General features: G+C 43.0%; 1 long non-coding RNA gene across 1 annotated transcript; it reads left to right on the forward strand.

The window, feature by feature from the left end:
* The first annotated feature begins 445 nt into the window (after positions 1-445).
* LOC143441651 (uncharacterized) lies at positions 446-17336 on the forward strand. Its single transcript, XR_013109209.1, has 3 exons — positions 446-954; positions 1984-2188; positions 16525-17336. It is a non-coding gene; the product is annotated as an uncharacterized LOC143441651 (long non-coding RNA).
* Positions 17337-19428: the final 2092 nt, after the last annotated feature.

Consider the following 19428-nt stretch of genomic DNA (forward strand, 5'->3'; position numbering starts at 1 on the left):
GCATGTGTGGACAGTACACTCACCTGTTGGAGGAAGCATTTCCTCCCTTGCTCTTCCGTGGCACTCATCGCCCTTTGCCACAACCTATAATCCGTTTGGTATTTATTGGTAACTGTCTATCTGCTTCTGGGGAAGGTCAGTACCTGACAGTCAGGGTCTTCATGCATTCTTTGTTGACATACCGTAGTACCTGACACCCGGGGTAGGCAATACAATTTGTTAAATAAGCTAACAAAATTTGAGAAACTAAAATGCAGCGTACGACTGATAAGCAACTGTGTTTGATGTACAAGCCTAGCATCAAAGCTGGACAGACACTTCCAAAGGTGACTTGGAGAGTGACTAGAGCCAAGTGTTTGAAACCAGGGTCGGGGCAGAGTCACAAGGTCAAACTCCAGGACAGTCGGTGCCGCTGGAGAATCGGGTCTTCACATAGCTCTGATATTGGTTGGATGAACAGTCCAAGTCCCTAGAACGTATCTTTCATTCAGTGAGAATAACCCATTTTCAAAAGGGTTGGAATTAAGCGGCTTTGAAAAGGGAGATGTTTGTGTGATTATGGCTGATCTCCTAGGGCACGAGGCCGTGGAGGCGTGGCCTGGATGTGGTCGATAAAGTATTGCATCCCTGTCCTCATGGCTTTGACAATCAAATTACACTTTAAAAGGCAACTTATATTGATTTAGTCTAATACAATACCCCTTCTGAAAGACTCCAGGATGTGTTTCTTCCTATCTCCAGCTCTTCTCTTTCTACCAGAATCACTACTTGGTCTTCCAGATGCCTAGGTTCTGTGACCTATTCATAATGCATGAACTCCATCTGAGACCACAGATAAAAGATGCACGCCACAGAGACAGACCCCGAGAGCCTCAAGCATTTCACAGTGGTCCCTGAGGTGAAATGGATGGATGGGCACGTGTCTCCAAACGTTCTTGCCGGGCGGGATCTATGGTAAGTTGAAGAGTTTGAAGTGATTGGTTTTATGAAACTTTTTGGAGCTTTGATTTTGGGAAAGTGCTTTGTAAATCTCCAGGAATGTGTAGGGCATTCTGACTGAGGATTTATTTCACCACAGATTCTGTTGTTCAAAATACATCTAATTACTATTGTCAAGCTGACACATTTGGGGCCCTTTTTTTTTGCACTGTCTGTAGATGCTTTCTTCAACTCTCCTGCTTGGTTCTCAGTGTGATCAATGACTTGCAAAGTATACAATATCTCAGGGGTGCATTGTCCCCATTTGGGGAACCACAATTAATCTGGAGGCTCTGTGACTCCAGCCTACTTTGTCCACCAGTCTTCTTGGTGCTGAGGGCCAATTTGGAGATTAGTTGCCCAGATTTTCTGACTAGCAAAGCGCCCCCTGGTGTACAGATAGTCAACTACACACCTAGTTGCCTTTGCAAATCATAATTTTATCTAAAATTTAGTCTTCTAATGAAAACTCCAACTTCTGAAAAACATGCCACACGCCTGTTTTCTCTGCTCAGTATGGCACATGCTGACCTCCTCTGGGGCGCTCCTACAGAGTGGACACAGGGATAGGTCGCCTATTAAATATTTACAGACCAGTTATTATGTGTCTGGCACAGCACCATCAAACACATGACCCTATTTTGTCCTTACTTTATGCACTAGAAAAATCAATCCAAGAAATTAGAAATTCCCAGTAACGTGTCACCAGCGAAAAGAGGAACCTGCTTGCTCTGGCAGACGGCGATTGAGTCGGTGCAGTCGACTAAGAATCAAGCAGTACAATATGAAAATTATGTGGCACGTTAGAAAGGACGGTGCTGAGAGAAATGGGGAAGTGGGACACAGTAAGCAAGACTGGGCATCAGAGGCGGGGTTGGGAGGAAGAGTTGCTGTGTACCTGGTGAAAGAGCCTGTTTCTGAGTAATTCTGTGTCACTTTGACCATGACACTCAACAGAAACATCTTAAAACAGGGAGTATTTATTTATTTGGTTCATGGTTTCAGTCCCTCACAGGACAGCTTTGTTTTCAGCGAGGGAACACACCATTGAGGATGTTGGTATCAGTGCAGAAGGGACAGAAAGCAAGGCAGGGAAGCAGACAGCGATAATATCTCCCCAAGACCCACCACAGTGCACCATTTCCTCCGGTTAGCCTCAACCTCTCACGGTTACCAGAACCTCCCCTAATCGGGCCACCAAGTCTTCACGGTAAGAACCTGTGGGGGACATTTCTGATCCAAATCATGGCATAGCCCTTTAATCAAAAGACTGTGAAGATGAAGATCCGTGACTCTGGGCTCTCCGAGACAGAACCCAGAGCAGCTCTGAGAGGTATCGGGGAGGGGAGGAGGGGTGTGGGGGGGGTGCGGTTATCGCTGTTCTTACTCAGGTGACAAAAATACCTGACCAGTAGCAATCGAAGGAGGGAAGAGTCTATTTTTTCTTTCCGTCCTGGTTAGGGAGGGAGACATGATGGCAGAGCGGGAGGTGAGGCACCTCACCCATTATCCCTTCAGCCAGGAAGGAGAGAGAAGGAACAAAAAGAGAGGCCTCTCTCCAGAAGCCCAAGGCGTGTCCTCAGCGGCCCACTGTCTCCGACCAGGGTCTACCTACCACTTAAAAGTTTTAGAGCCTTCACAACTAGTGTCACCAACTGCACCAAGGGTTCGAACACATCCTAGGGAGAACAGTCACATCCCAATGACTTCTGTGTTGAGTTGCTCCGGCCTCCAGTTCACCTCTAAATCCTCTTTGTGTTTTAATCTATCTGTTGGGCGTCACTGCAGTGCACGTAGAACCCTTGCAGAATCTCCGTGTGAGGGCTCCTTTTCCTTCATCGCCGATGTCCCTTGCTGTCTTTTCTGTCAATGACCATGAATTCTCGGTGTCCAGTAAAGAGTCTTATCTTGGCAGCTATTTGTGTGCGTGGCGTGTGTGTGTGACACACACACACACACACTGTTTGACTTTTCTCATTTGCTAGGATTTTTTTGTTGGTTAATTTTTCCTTTTACAAGATGTTGCCTCACTGTGTAACCAAAGCTGGTCTTGAATTTAAGCTTCTTTTTTGGGGGGGTCTTCATCCTGAGAATGCTGGAATTATAGGCATATACCACTATGCCCAGTTTGATAAATGTTTTTGAAGAATATAAAATCTTAAATTGACATGAAGTGTTCTAACAATTTTCTCTAGGTCTCTTGCTATATTTTATAATAAAAATTTTATCTTTATTTTAATAATAATTTGTGCAGTGAGACAATATCTGGCTTTGTTTTATTTGCTGCTCAAAGGAGATCATGCCATGGATATGTTCTTTACCAGGAACAGGCAATTATTCCAGTGAGAGCAGAGAGAAAAACAGGTTCACCCTAGCAACGGCATCCAGTGTGCACAGACGCGGTTACTTTGTGTCATTCTGGTCCTGTGAATCTGCGTCCCTCCTCCAAGATCTCAAACCACAGCTTCAGAGACCTCTCTGCCTTTAAGCCTTAAGGAGAAAGGAGGCTTCAGTGCATTGGGCCATTCCTGAGTCATGCTCTTTATGAGTGGGTCTTCTGGGCAGCAAAACACATGAGACATGTTCTTATGATACTTCTTGTGCTTTGTGCAGGGGTTTGCCTGCCTGTATCATGTCTCTTTCAAGCTGGTATCCAGACACTCCTGTGGTTGCCAGCCCCACCAACAAACCCAACCGTTTGCTAATGAGATAATTTTATTGTGCAAAGTAGTCCAGTCCTGAGACATGTGGAGATTATAGGCGGGTGGCAGATTATTCTCTCTGTGGGGTTTCCAGTCCTTATTTTTGAGGGCTGAGAAACAGCAACATATTCTTTGGATTACCTTTAAAGAAGAAATTTTGACTGCCTGAATGTTTGTGGTTATTTAAAACCTCCGTGTGGAATCTCATAGTGTGTCACATCACATATCCAATGTCATAGTCTCCTCAGTCCGAGCCCACTTCCTCTTCTTTCCTCTTGTCCTCCATAACAGAAAACTCTTGTTACCCAAATGATTGAATCTTAACATCCAAACATCTGTCATGTCCCAGGAACATGATGTCCTCTGTGAGTCCTCTCTGTAGAAATTCCAGGACTGGCTTTAATCTCAGAATAAGTAGTATAGTTAAAACCCACATTTGTTATATATTTCTACTCATTGGCATGTTTCTATCTACAGGAAAATATTTGTGGTCAACAAACAGACAACTATTCTCATGAGTGTTGCACTGTGGGAAAATCAGACTGAGCCTTTAGAAGTTGATGCTGGCTGAAGCAACAGGGTTCTACCTGTGTTGGGCACGCATTAATGTCAGGCTCTCAAAGGAATTCACAAAGTTCTTACTTTGCTGGGTTCCTGACTGAGAAACACAGATGATATTTTTCATCTATTTAAATCTTAAGAGTTATTTTTAACACAATTAAGCATTTATAACTCCACTTTAAAGATACACACTTTTGAGTTATGTAACTCACCGAACTATTATTTTGGACTGCACTTCAGAAAATTCTCTCACCTTAAGATTTCACACTTAGATATAATGAGAACATTTTCTCTTGGTTAGAAACCAATGTCTTTCCTTTAAAGGACTTTGAAATCTCTTATTTTACATCCATTTAGTTACTTATTTTCTGTGTGTAGGTGGGGTAGATGCTTGCTCTCACAACCTGTGCTTATGGGGGTCACAGGTTGTGAGAATTGGTTCTCTCCTTTATCACGTGAATTCTTGGGGTTGAACTGAGGTCGTAGGGTTTGGCAGCAAGAGCCTTTAACCACCGACTACTTCTTTAACCCTTAAAGGAAATTTTGAAATTGAAAACAACTACACAGAGGGTTATTAAACTTGTAGGAAAGTGTGCAATTTTACCAAGTGGGTGATGAGCACACATTTTTTATCCTGAACCAACTAATAAGTGCTTATTGCTTTAATTGGTTGATCTGACGCCCCAATAAGGAACATGTCACCACTTTCAAAGGGACAAAAGTGCTAGCTGATTTATCTTCAGATCTGCAATCCTGGGAAGATTACTAAGCAAGCATTCATTACACACTCAGATGCACTTTACAGTAATTTATTGCTTCCTAGCGGATCTGGGAAGTGACTTCTTTTAGGTGTGGAAAGGGAGGCATAGCTGACTGCAGATAAATCCCAGGTGTCCATCCAGGGGAGTGTGGACACTAAGGCAGCCCCTTCGCAAACTTCAGCTAATCCTCAGGTACAAGCTAGCTCCACAACTTAAACAAAGATTCGAGCCCCGCCCCTCACCAGTTTGATGATGCTGGGCTGGGATTTGGCAAGTGAAATTATGTTGCATTATGTTGTTTATATAGAGGAAAACAAGGGTCAGATTACCCGTGGAAACAGAGAAATGGAGAACTTATCAGAATATTCTGAAATTTAACTAAAATACAGTTGATTGTTCCAAATTGTATCTTCGTGGGAATGTTGATCATTGCTGTATCTTGTTAGCTGGTGATGCAGTAAGCGTGTGTATTTGATCCTACCTTTAAGAAAATGTTTAATGGGAAGCATAGGTATCATGCAGCCAAAAGAGTACTTTGTAGGAATTAACTCTTGATCTATTTGGTTGCTGGATGAATATCCAAGTTCGTTCTTGTAACCATGCGTTATATACTCTTGTAACCATGGGTACACACTCTTGTAACCATGGGTTACGTACTCTTGTGACCATGGGTAGCACACTCTTGTAACCATACACAGTCTTGTAACCATGGGTAACACAGTCTTGTAACCATGGGTACACACTCATGTAACTATGGGCAACACACTCTTGTAACCATGGTTACAAACTCATGTAACTATGGGTAATACACTCATATAACTATGGATAACACAGTCTTGTAACCATGGGTAACACAGTCTTGTAACCATGGGGCACACTTTTGTAACTATGGGGTAACACACTCTTGTAACCATGGAGTACATGCTCTTATAGCCATGATATCACATACTTAATCTCCAGAACATTATTCATGTATCAGTTATCCCTCCAAGATCAACATTCTTGAAGTATGTGCACACTTAGAGTTGGATAACATACAACATGTACAACCTATACACCTACCCGTCAACAGCATTAGATGAAGTTTAAACCTGGTGGATTCTCTTAGGGGCTGACTATCTTTGCATCTACAGCTGCCGGCATGTGGGAGTGGGGACAGAGGAGAGTGAGATAAAGGGAGGAAACAGTGAGGGAAGGAAGGGAGACAGAGGAGACCCAGGGCACCCAGTTTGGAGTTTCAGTGTAAACTCGCGTTGCTGACCCCAGGTCCCACTCTTTTCCCAAGTTCATTTCTGCTTTGGTACTCGTCGGGATATTACATCGTTATTAACATTGTCAAAGGAAATCAATGAGGCACTGAGAATAGTAGGTGAATACAGGCACCAATCAGCCCCATTCACCAGCCCAGGCTCATCTGGCCTAGTGTTAGTTAGGCTGAAATTCCTGGACCCTAGGAGGCCTCATTGCTGTGAGAGAAAAGGGCGCTTCAAAGGACTCATAAGTGCTTAGGAAATAATAAATACTCAATAAACACGGCCTGTTATTTTCAGCATGGGTCATAGCCTAGTTCTAATATTGTACAAGTTTTAGAGACCGGGCTTGATTTTCACTGTCAGTAGCAAAAGGTAGAATTACACTTGTCTTCCCACTTCCATCAGCTGAATGAAAGCTGAGAGATCAGAATATGTGAAAATGGACCACAGGCTCCTGGAGTAGCCTCGGTGCCATCCCCAGCAGTCGTGTGGTGAATGAGGTAGACAAAGCCAGCATAAAGGTAGAAAACACCCCTGCTTCCTTCTTTTCTCTCCAAGGCTCAGCAGCAAATGCCTCACAGGTAGGTTTTGCCGGGTCAGGTGATTTCTTGCTGAGTCATGACTACGGATACAACCCGAGAGAGACAAAGGGATGTTTGCCCAGAGCCAACGCCGCCTCTACCTACTTACTTGCTTTCTATTGATTTCATAGCTTTGATCTCTGATCTCAGAAATAGCCGTGTGTGTTACATAAGAGTAAAGCCGCTCGCTGTTCCCGATGAGGCAGAATGCACACCTGGGTTAGAAAGCAAACACAGGTAAAGAGTCGGACTCACCAGACGTACCAGTATTTTCCCCCTAGCTCTCTGGGTTTTTGTCTTCACATATTTATTTAAAATTAAAAATGTAACATCGGTTGCGCGTTTAACATACGGATCCATTTTGATGACACGTCGCGACGTAGCGGGTTGAACTCTGTGTTCTATCTGGGTCAGCTGAGTAAATCAACAGCATTAATGAGCTTTATTAAATCATCTTAGTGAAAGCCCCGCTGTCTTGACTGTTTACTTAACTCTACATCCAACAAAAACAGCTGCCACCCCCTGACAGATCCTGTTTGGAACGGGAATTCTTACGAGGGAAGATAGGAGAGGGGCTGTAATCCAAAGGCAAGCTACTGAGAGTCCATTAAAGGACGCTCTGTGACAAAGTGCCCTCCAGATAGACCCCAACTTCCCATTAAGAAAGAATGTGATGCAAGGAGTGCGGTCAAGGGAGACAGTTTGCTCTTGTCTTTTACGTTATTCTATTTACTCTGTGTGTGTGTGTGTGTGTGTGTGTGTGTGTACACTCACGCTTGAGTCCTGTGCACACTGAGGGACCTGCACACACATGTGGGGGCCAGAAGAGGAGGAGGTCAGACATTTTCCTTGATCAGTTGCTGCCTCATTCCCTCGACACGAGTTCTCTCACTTGCAGCCCACATCTGGCTTTTATGTGGATGCTGAGGCTTTGGACTCGGATCCCATGTTTGCAGAGCAAGCACTCTCAACTGCTGAGCCGAAGACAAGCCTCTTGTTTTCTCTGACTTTGCATGGCTTTGGCTCCTGGGACAGGATGAGCTTACGGTGGTTCTCCATCTTTGGAGTGTATCACCACCCCTGACGTCTGCCTTTTGTTTTATATGTAGAACTCAGCAAAGGGCACTCAGTTCCTCTGCAGCCGAATTGACTCAGAAACCAATGTCTGCAGAGATTTGGAGCCATGCTGGTGCAAGGTGGGCAACGCCCCTTCCTACCCCTTAAGAAGAGTGTCCACAAATAAGCCCACCAATCATTTAAATAGTTTTAAACTTATGTGTGTATGCACATTTATGCACACTTATGTGTGCATCTGTGTACACGTGTCAGCACCTGAGTGCAGTCCCAGCTGTGACCAAAAGAGGGCACTGGATCCCTGGTAGCTGCAGTTACAGATGGTTGTGAGCCACTCAGCATGATGGGAACTCACCTCTGCTCTTCTGTGAAAGCAGTGACACCTCCTAACCACTGAGCCATTTCTCCAAGCCCCTCTGTCTGTCATTTAATTGTTCTACTATTAACAGAATTTTTCAATGCTCTTAAGATAGTGTCTCTTCCCCACCCCCCCAAAACTGTAAATTTAACCAGCAGATGGAAGTAAAATCCCTAATTAAAACAACTGAATTCTGTTTAAGGCACAAAGGTAGAATTCTTCAGTTTAGTTGCATGTTGCTAACAGCTTGATTACATGCCCCTGGCTGGCTAAAACCATCTTCTGTTGAATAGATGTTGGAAATGTTTGAAGTGGAGAGATGCTCTCGGATGCATTAACGAGCCTCGCAAGACCTGTGTGGTGTTCTGTGGAAAAGTGGAACCTGCTCCACAGAGAAGATCTTACACGTGGCCTGCAGGAGAAGATCACATGGCTGCTGTCTCCCACAAAGAAGACATGTCTCTGTGGCCAGTGTTTCAGATTGACACTTAGCCTCCAGAGACAGATACAGGCGGTCAGCAGAGGGAGCCCACCTTAGCTACTTCAATTCCTATGACAATATATGTACATGTATGTATGTATGTATGTATGTATGTATGTATGTATGCTGCGTGTGTGCAGCCAGGCATTGCAAGGTCACCAGCTTTGTCACCTCTGCTTAGATTGGTTTCTATTTATGTGAGGATTGTCATCAGACTTTTATGGGGACGTACTATGTAAACCACTTTGAGTAATATGGATGTTTTAACATTCACTCTTCCGATTCATGAGCAAGATATACCTTTTCATTTTCGGGTGTCATTGTGAATATCTTCCTTGAGAGTCTTATAATTCTCATTGTAGATATCTTTTATCTGTTTGGTGAATTTATTCATAGCTCCTCTGGTAGAACTGGAAATAGGATTGCTCTCTTGATTTCCTTTTTAGCTGGTGGACTGTTGGTTCACAGCGACGTCGAGGGCTTTTGCATGTTGATTTTGTGTTCTGCAACTTCTGGATTTGCCGGGTCAGACGGGCTTTCTTGGTAGAGAACCCAGGCTTTCCTGTGTATAAGATTGTGTTGTCTGCAATCAGGGCTAATCTGTCTTCCTCCTTTCCAATGTTGATATTATTTATTGCTCTCTCTTGCCTAATTGCTCTGGCTAGGACTTCTAGTATGTTGAACAAACGTGACAAAACAAGAAATCCTTTCTCTGGTTCCAGATTTTAGAGAAAATGAGTTCAGTGTGATGTTGTCTGTGGCTGTGAAGCACACTGTGTCATTGTGTGGACGTTCATGCTGCACATACTTTATTGAGCATTTTATCATGAGAGGAGGGGAATACAGTGAGCAAATGAACAGACTACTACATATAGTTCCACATTTTACATTTCCTACTTATTTTCCTTGTGGGCTTCCTTTGCTCATTCACTGTCTGTTCAGGTAAATATATATATATATATATATATATATATATATATATATATATATATATGCTGTCTGTTTTAGATTCTGAGGATTTACTGAAGAACAAAGACTAGAGAGATGGATGGCTCAGTGGTCAAGAGCTTTGGCTGCTTGTGCAGAGGATTTGAATTCACTTCCCTGGACCCACATGCTGGATCATAACCAGTTATCACTGCCATTGCAGGGGATCCGATGTTCTCTTCTGGTTTCTACAGGCATTGCTGTTAGATGGTGCACATACATCCATGCAGGCAAAATACATACATGCATACGATAAAATAATAAAAAATTTAAAAGTATAAAGCATACACAGGTACATACCTTTGTAGAGAAAAGAAAGATTGTTAGTTACTAAGTGAAACACCATGTGTCAGCATAGTACATGTGATGCACATGGTGTTTCCTTAGTAACCAGAGAGGAAGGGGTCCAGAAGTCAGGGTCAGGCGGGTGGCCCTAACGTCAGTTAGCTGTTGGAGGCAACCTCATCAAGAAACTTGAATTTGTGGGCAGTGGTGGCGCACGCCTTTAATCCCAGCACTTGGGAGGCAGAGGCAGGTGGATTTCTGAGTTCAAGGCCAGCTTGGTCTACAGAGTGAGTTCCAGGACAGCCAGGGCTATACAGGGAAGCCCTGTCTTGAAAAAAAACCAAACCAAACCAAACCAAACCAAACCAAACCAAACCAACCAACCAACCAACCAAACAAAAACCCTTGAATTTGGTTAAACACTAAGAGGAGGAAGGTGAGCACGCCATGTTGACACCCAAGAAGAGGGTGTTTCTGAACTGAAGGAAACATGCAGACCTCCAGGTGAACCTAAGCTCTCCTGGAGCACAGAGAGGCAGCCAGCAATGGAAGTGCTCAGAGATGAGGGCAGGTCGAGGGCAGGTCAGCAGGAAAAGGAGGGTGGCCAAGGTGCTCTTCCCAGGAGGCTGGGATAGTGTTCTGAAGGTTTGGGCCTCTTCTTAGGGTTGTTTATCCATTAAATTCTCCAAATTCTGTACATGAATTACAATGCCAGGGTTTGTTTGCATATCCACCCATACACTAAAATGAGCTTTGGCAAAATCCCGATGCTCTCCCTCAACTCAATGCTTAAACTTCTTTTGTAAAGCGATCCACCTTGATGTATATTGAGAGTAAAGTTCTCAAAGGTGAATTCAAACGAGAGAGATACTTTGTTATAATTTTGCTGTCTCTGGCACAGCACCTGGAGACCTGTGCATCTGTACAGCTGGGGGTCTTCATTGCTCTAACAACATCATTTTTCTTAGAGGAAGGACAAGAGGATTAGAATAAAAAGAGAAACACAGACCGGGAAGAGAAGACAAGGGTCCAATGTTGGGGACATTGTCAATATCTTCCTTGAATGTCTTATAATTTTCATTGTAGATATCTTTTATCTGCTTGGTGAATTTATTCATAGCTCCTCTGGTAGAACTGGAAATGGGATTGCTCTCTCGGCGATTTCTTTGGCAAAGAACAAATCTTCCAGTTGTGGTGTTGTCCACAACAGTGAAGAGAGTCGTGTCACAGATGGGGGTGGGGCTCTGCACTGTTTTGATCTGGATAGGAGTTTGTCTTCATAATGAGGATCATGTCCTGTCTCCATTTCTTTCCTTCCTACAGCACAGCCTGCTCACATCACTGCCGCAAGGTGTGTGAGATCCTCCGTAAGCAGCACTCCTAGCTCAGAGCCTGCAGAGGTCATTGGCTGTTTGCCTGACTCTTACTCCACAGTGCGGCAGATGAGGAGATCAGCTGAGGTTGCTACACAGAAAAGGGCTTCTCCCAAATAACGATGGTGACGGCAGTGACATGTGTGTTAGGTGACATTGAGTGATCACAAATGCACTTGGGATATCTGAAGATGCTTTGCAGAGTCCTCATGTAAGCTTCACATGCCTTTTCTACTTGGAGAGCTAGGCTCTGGCCAGTCTACAATTGCAACTTTGCTCACTTTGACCCTAGGGCCCCTTCTCATCAGCTCTGTGCTCCAGAACTGTGGTTGGTTGGTCAGTCTGTCTGTCTATCTATCTATCTATCTATCTATCTATCTATCTATCTATCTATCTACTTACCTATCTATTTTCTAAGTTTTACTCATGAAAACCCCAGAACAGGAACTGAAGCAGTGGGATGAACATAACGAGCTCTCAAGAATGTGTCGCCCGACCTCAGTAATTACCACAGACAGCCAGTCCTGTTCATTTATTTCTCTTATCCAGCAAAATATTATTTTGAATTAAATCCAAGACACCAGAGCAGTTCATGTGTAAATATCCCAGCATGTGTTTCTAAATGAGAACTTTAAAAACATTAATGTATATGATCACTATACCATTATCACATCTAAAAATATTCATGGGAAGTCTCTCATTTCAAAGTTCTCCTTGCAATCTGTGGTTTAACTATAGGGCCGTGATCTAGGAGGCATTGTTCGATATTATACAGGAGAAAAATGCAAATCTACCACTCCAATCACAACATCTGTACTTAGGCAGTGAATATCAATAATATTTGATCAAATGAGACCATTTTATGTGCAAGTTGCTTGTGCAGTGTATTCGTCTATGTGGCGATAGCAATGTGACTTAGAAAGTCAATATTAAAATTTTTAGTTCCTGCATGCCTTACACAAACACTCCTGCAACCCCTATTGTCTGCATGCAACTGATACATAATGTAAAATATATACATAAATATATAATATGTAATATTTAATTTGTAATATACATATATGGGAGAAAGAGTAGAATGGGAAAGGAAGATTGAAGTCTCATAAGCAGTTTCAAAGGAAGTGGGGAGATGGAGAGGTAGGTCTGTAGGTAAGCACGAGGATCTGAGTTCGATTCCTCAGCACCCACATAAAAAGGCAAGCTGGACCGTTCTTGTCTCTATAACTCAAGCATGGGGGTGGAGGTAGGTAGACAATCAGATCCTGAGATAGCTAATGAAAGATCCTGGTTCAGTGAGAGATTCTGGCAAGGTAGTAGTTGGCACAGCAAGTCTAGCATCTGTGTGCACATACATACATATACCACATGTATAATATATGTAGCACATGTATGTGATCCATATTCCACAGTGCACACACACAAATACACACACACACACACACACACACACACACACACACAAGGCTGTACTGTAGCAGGAACTCCAATGAAAGGTCATGGAGCCCAGTTTCCTGAGGAACCATCTCATCCTCCTCTCCAATGCCAGGAGAATTTGTTCCAGGCATGAAGGGTGCAGCAGTGAGATTCCTCGCAGTTCACCAGTAGTCTACTTTGGTTTACTTGGTTTAAAAGAACCATAGTGACTCTGTTCATCTCTCAGGATGGGGTGTGTAGATGCTGGGATATTACATTAAATACTCAAATGGAAGGCATACTTGAGACACAGAACACCATATATATATATATATATATATATATATATATATATATATATATTTACACAGATGCATCTAAAATTTCTTTTAAGAGGCTGGATAAATGGCTCAGAGAGCAAGGGTACTTGCTGCCCTTTCAGATAACCTGGGTTTGACTTCAAGCACCAACATGTCAGTTTACAAACATTTATAACTCCAGTTCCAAGGAATCCCGTGTCCTCTTTTGGCCTTTGTGGTCACTAGGCATGCATGTGGTCCACAGACATACTTCACGCAAGAAGACACTCACACACACAAGATAAAATAAATACATCTTCCAAAAATGTTTGTAAGCCAGGTGGCGTGACATTTGCACTTAATCCTAACATTCAGAAAGTAGGGACAGGCAGATATCTGTGAGTTGGAGGATAGCCTAGTCATATTAGTTCTAGGACAGCCAGAAAAACACAGTTGGTTGGTTTTTTTTTTAAATGTTTATAGTCAGTTCATGACAAATGTAATTTGTAAAGAATGTAACCCAGGGTTTTTTGTTCAATGTGGATTAATATTCCATAGAGTCAGATGAATTATACAATATAAATATTATGAGTAGATATTCTACAAACTGGTGAGTCAGTTTAGCTAAGTGAGGGTGGGGTTCTACTTTTCCTCAGATTCCTTTCCATGTAAGGTTCTGGGTTAGTTCGGGCCCTAAGAGACAAATGACATTTGAAGCTGAGTCAACTGGGAGCCATCTTTTTTAGGCTAGCTGGATTGGATTTCACATCTCGAAATCTGACCTCACTGTGTCTCCAGTTCCCAGAAGATCAGCTCCTTAGACTTTACCAAGACCTGGAGACTGTGAGACTGCACTGAAAGCAGTGCATGTCTCCAGCAGGTCCCACAGACCTCAGAGCCAGAGGTCATGAGACACAGCTGTAGCCTCCAAACATTCCCAGATGACCTTTTGGAACTCTGGTTCATCAAGGTCAGGCCTTATTTGTCCTTCTCTTGGTCACACCCAGATTTCATCTGTACTTATTGGTCTAACAGACCCAATGGTTTCCACAGTTCAGGCTCCAAGGTATGTCCCAAGCTTAAAGTCTGCATCTCCAATCGCCTTCATCTTCAGCTTCCACAGAGACATAAAGACTAAGCACCTCCTCTACGTTGTATTGGAAAGTGACCCTGCTTCTTGACCAATCCTTGACAGACACAACCATCGGCAGAGGTAGGGAAACCATATAAAACTGCAATTTTATATGGTTTCATTGAGAGCAGGAGGGGGAAATCCTCTCAAATCTATGTAAGAAGCTCCCAAATTGGCAAAGTATTTAAAAACCAAGTCTAGAAGTTTACCTGACTTTTCCCTCAATGCATAATTATTAATATTATGTCCATTAAGACTAACATCTTAGAAGTTAAAGAATCCAGAGTTCCTCAATTTATTTTACTTAATTTTTGCTAATAAGAAGACGCATTCATCACTATCACCGAGCTAGACTTTTGAGCCTCGTCGTTTAATTTTACTTTGCCAGCTACACATACATTCTTGACACTGAAAACCACCATTGAGAGCAAATATACATTAAGGGCTTAGCAAACAACCGCTTCCAGACACGCACGTCAACCTTCATGTTTCTACGATGTCCCCCAGGATATCACTCCTGCTTCCAGATGTCTGTCAGGTATATTCCAAGTGATAATTCCTCCGGAATCGAAACCCCAAACTCAACTTTTCAAAGTCTCAGAAGTTCCTAGTCAATACTCTTTCACCCTGGCTTTATAATTCTATGAGCAGCAGAAAATGTTACTTGTGTGGTCTCCGAGAATACCAGAACTGTCCTTTTTCCATGTGTGGGGGAATTGTCCTCATCCTGGGTCTCAGCTGAGGAAGATGTTTTTGCTAGCCTTGTTCACAGGTCTAGTATGATTTGATGTTGGATGTGCCTCCACTTAGAGGATAACCCTAGACTCTAGTGGATATTGCTTAGAATCGCAAAAGTAGGGTTTGGATGCTTTCCGCTTTTCAGGAAGTAAAGGTAGAGGAGGTGCTGGTTTCTAGGGTCCGCCCACCCGGCACATATGTGTGAACTGTGTGTGCTCTCCATGGCAACATCAGAGTCTGCAGCTTGCTCTGTGCACTGTTCTACCGAAACAGCCTTCAAACATGTCCTTGTGTATTCTGAAGACCTTATGCATTTAGTTGGTAAGATTAGCAGCCCTGTGCAGTTAGGGCAGGCATTCTTAATTGTAATTAAAGACACCAACTGATGGAGGGAATCAAAACACAAACGCTAGAGTTTTCTTTTGTTCTGGCTGCAAGATCCGAGTCTAGAGGCTTCTGTTATAGAAGTGTTCTAAGAATGTGTTCTTGCCTACCCCAGTGTTTCTACCTTAGCTCCAGACGTTCTGAAAATAGTCAAGAAGTAGTGTTCCAATCTCAGAATAGCACAGCCTTTTTTTGAACTTGATTTGTATTTATTTATTATTTTTTTAGTTTTTGATATTATAGTATCATTTCTCCTCTCCAATCTCCCTTCTGAGCCCTACAAAATACTTCTTGCTTTCTTTCAAGTTCACGCCCTCTTTTTAATTAACTGATGCCATATATTTAGAAATACATAAATACAACAATTTCAGTCTGTGTAATATTATTTGTACACATATATTTTCAGGACTGACCATTTAGTATTGAATAACCAATCGGCGTGGTCTGCCCCAGGAAGACCATTTCTCTGATTCTCATCTTATTTGCCTGTACCTCTTTTTGTAGGGTTGAAGATTCCTGAGTTCCGCACCCCCTCAACCCACCCCACCCCTGTCCATACTAGGTCTAGTGTGCCTTTCTTTGTTCAGTTCATATTTAGACAGTCATATTGGCGAGACTTTATGAGTATTGTTTTTTGATATTCCTAGGGGACACAATATCACAGTAAAATCTCTGTTTCTCTGGCCCTTACATTCTCTCCAGCCCTTCTGTAATGATCCCTGAACCTTAGGTACAGGAATTGTAGTGCGGATGTATCCACTGGGACTGGGCTTCCAATTATGCTGATTTAGTAAAGTGGTAGTCATAGGTTGTCGTTGATAGATGTCGGAGCTGGGTGGGACTGTTAATTGCCTCCTTCCTTTGGAAGCTTGCTTTTGGTATCATGAAAACTAACCCTCATGGAAAAGGCGTTGTTCAAGTTGCTTCTGAGGCCTCTGGGCCCTACGTCCAATGTTTCCAGTGTCTTCGGTAGTACTAAGTATTAGTGTTAGATGTCTTAAGCTTTGTATCTACAGCAGCATGTTGAATCTTTATAACAGAAAGCAGAGGAGAGGCACCTTGCCAGACTATTGCAAGGCTGAAGTTAGATGCCAGACTTGTCTTGTAAATCTCCATGTTACAATATAGCGATATGCTCACATGTCTTTCTCCTCTTTCACACAGACTGACAGCAGTGTATGCCCATCCTGTCATCCTTACTGATTCCATACCCACTCAATGCCCTCTATGGCAGGCTGGCACTTTTGGATGAAGATCCTACTGGTTGCAAGAGGCCACGGAGTCCTGAGTCTGAGGATGTCTCTCAGCTGGGATACCATTATTCTTTGTTCATCTAAAACCAGCTTACTATGCTCCAAGTTTTCCTGTCTGCCAGACTCTAGCCGGACATATCACAGGTTAACCTTAGGAAATGGGCATTTCTGTGCACAGTTACAGAAAATGGAGTGTCTAGCCTAAGGGCTCTCACCTTGCAAGTAAAGCGGCAAGGTCAGGCCCAGGACATGACTCCAGGACTGCCTAATGACTGTCACTGTGCAGTGAGCTTCCTGTTATGTTTGTATCACTTCTCATTATATTCTACAAGGAGAACTGTTCACAGAAGATTAGAGCTTCCTTCTTAGGCCCTGCTAATTAAGGTCAAAGGCTACCGTTGTCTGGATCGCCTTCCCAGATCTGCACAAATCTTCGGAACTCCTTTTATCAGTGGGGCTTTTCCTTCTCTGACCTTGTCTGGGGAGCTTGAAACCCCCATGTCAAGTAGCCTTGGTGAGATTACAGGTTCAGTTTCCTCTCCAGATAAGAAACCTGTTCAGCAAGTACCTGAGATTCCGATGCTTCTCCATGCTAATGAGGCATCTCACCTTAGCCTCCAGCCTTTGCACCAACCTTTGCTCACCCTGCATATTCCTACCTGCTTCTCCAAAACTGTACATCCCTTAATTCCCCAGGAGAAAATAAAGTTGATAAGTTGATCTGTCTCACCAAAGATCTGGAGTATCGTTATTTCCTTTCATATTCACAGGCCTCCCAAAAACCCTGTTCATAGACTCTGCTCCCTTCATCCTCGTGGCCAGTGGGAAGAAGGGAGAAACACACTTTCTGGAGGGATGAATCCCATGTCCACAACATGGTGTTCACAAATGTACAATACAAATGTACAATTATTCCTTTTTTTAAAAACTCAATGGTCAGCAGCACATGTTTGTTAATCCAGCCAACAGACATTTCTGAAGTCCTCGTTCTGTTCTAAGCAAGATCTCGATGCTAGGGAACCAACAGGAAACACATCCCACACTGACTTTTTACCATCATGGAGTTTATATTCCAGTGCAGGAGACAGGAGGTCAGAATGGACCTGTTCTGTGTGAGTAGTGATCACTGCAATGGAGAACTGAAGGCAGGTGAAACGGCAGTATGAAGAGAGGGCTGCTGTTTCCCAAAGGACGGCTAGGCTTTCTGACAGAGGGGTACTGGCATGCAAACATGAGAGAAATATGAGAGCCAGTATCTGGTCTCTGGAGGATAAGAACCCAGGAAAACAACAGAGTGTTTGTGCAAAGACCTGAGGCAGAAGGGGCTGGTACCACAGGAGGTAGCAAGAAGACCAACATGATGGGCAAATGTGCTTGCGAAGGGCCAGGGGTAGAAGAGGACAGAGAAGCCGCTGGGGCAAGTCATGCTGGATCTGCTCTGAGCAGTCTGAAAGGTCTATTGCCATTGTTAAGGTCTGGCAGGACCCTTTGGAGGTTGCTAAGTAGAAGGGCAGCTAATCTGATCTGTCTTTCAATAGACAATTGGAAGCATACTGGTCAATGGAGAGGCAGTTGACAACTGTAGAAGACGCAGGACAATGGTGGCTTGTGTCAGAGAAGGAGCAGAGGAGGTGACAAACAGGGAGTGTCTGCTTACATTTTGGAGACAGATCCAATAGGGTTCCCTGAAGAATAGTTGAGGCAAGTACTAGGTAAGTAGCTGCCAAAGATGACTATACAAATGTTGTCCCAAGAACCCGAAAGGGTGGAATTGCCATTTATTGAAATCAGAGAGACTACTAGAGAAGATTGACAGATGGAAAAAATTGATTAAAAGTGTGTGAAATCTGAAGTGATGTATTGGTCAGAATTTTCCAGAGAGTCGGAACAAAATAGGAAAATTACCTCCAGTTCAGGGATATGGTTTTTTTTTTTTTCTATTTAGCCTGTCAACTGCACAGACAAGGCTCACTAACTTAACGAGAATAGTCTATTTGCTCAAACCATTGATTTAAATGTCAACCAAAAAGAAAAAAGAAAGAAAGAGAGAGAGAGAGAGAGAGAGAGAGGAGAAGAAGAAGAAGAAGAAGAAGAAGAAGAAGAAGAAGAAGAAGAAGAAGAAGAAGAAGAAGAAGAAGAAGAAGAAGAAGAAGAAAGAAGGATCCACATAGAAACAGCCCAAATTGTGTTGACCCAAATATCTGGGTAGTTCACATCCCAGTCAAGTTGACACATAACGTTAAACACCACAGATGCCTCCTGAGTGAGCAAAGGAGAATGTCAGAATGAGAACCTGAAGTGTGGAACTCACAACTGTACTAACATCTCCCCGATAACAGGATCTGACCTTGCTACATGTTTATATCTGACAAAGTGGCAGAAGTGCGGAACACCATGGAGGTGGAGAGAAAACAAGGATAACTAGACAAATATTTAAGAAGTTAATAACCTTAACTAGTCTAATTAGATCCCGATACAATCTAAACACCCAATAACACTACTCCCTAGAGAAACTATGCAGCTAAAATCAAAATTAGGAGAATTAGAAATATCTCAGATAAAGTAGTAGTGTATTTGCAGATCAAAGAACACAGAGACCGTGTTTCTGTGATTTATATTAAGAGATTTAAACATCAGAAAGAAAGCAGAGCAAGTGAGCATGCAAAACTGACTGGGAAAAAAAAAAGAGTAGCTCATCAGAAAATGTCTGAGCAAATGAAAAACTGTCTCTGCAAAACAATGAAAAGAAACCCACTCGTAGCAGAAACTCACGAGAGATTATCAATAAGGTTCCAGGGAAAGAATAAACGTGAAG

Source organism: Arvicanthis niloticus, chromosome 3 (assembly GCF_011762505.2).
Source record: "Arvicanthis niloticus isolate mArvNil1 chromosome 3, mArvNil1.pat.X, whole genome shotgun sequence".
NCBI lineage: Eukaryota > Metazoa > Chordata > Mammalia > Rodentia > Muridae > Arvicanthis > Arvicanthis niloticus.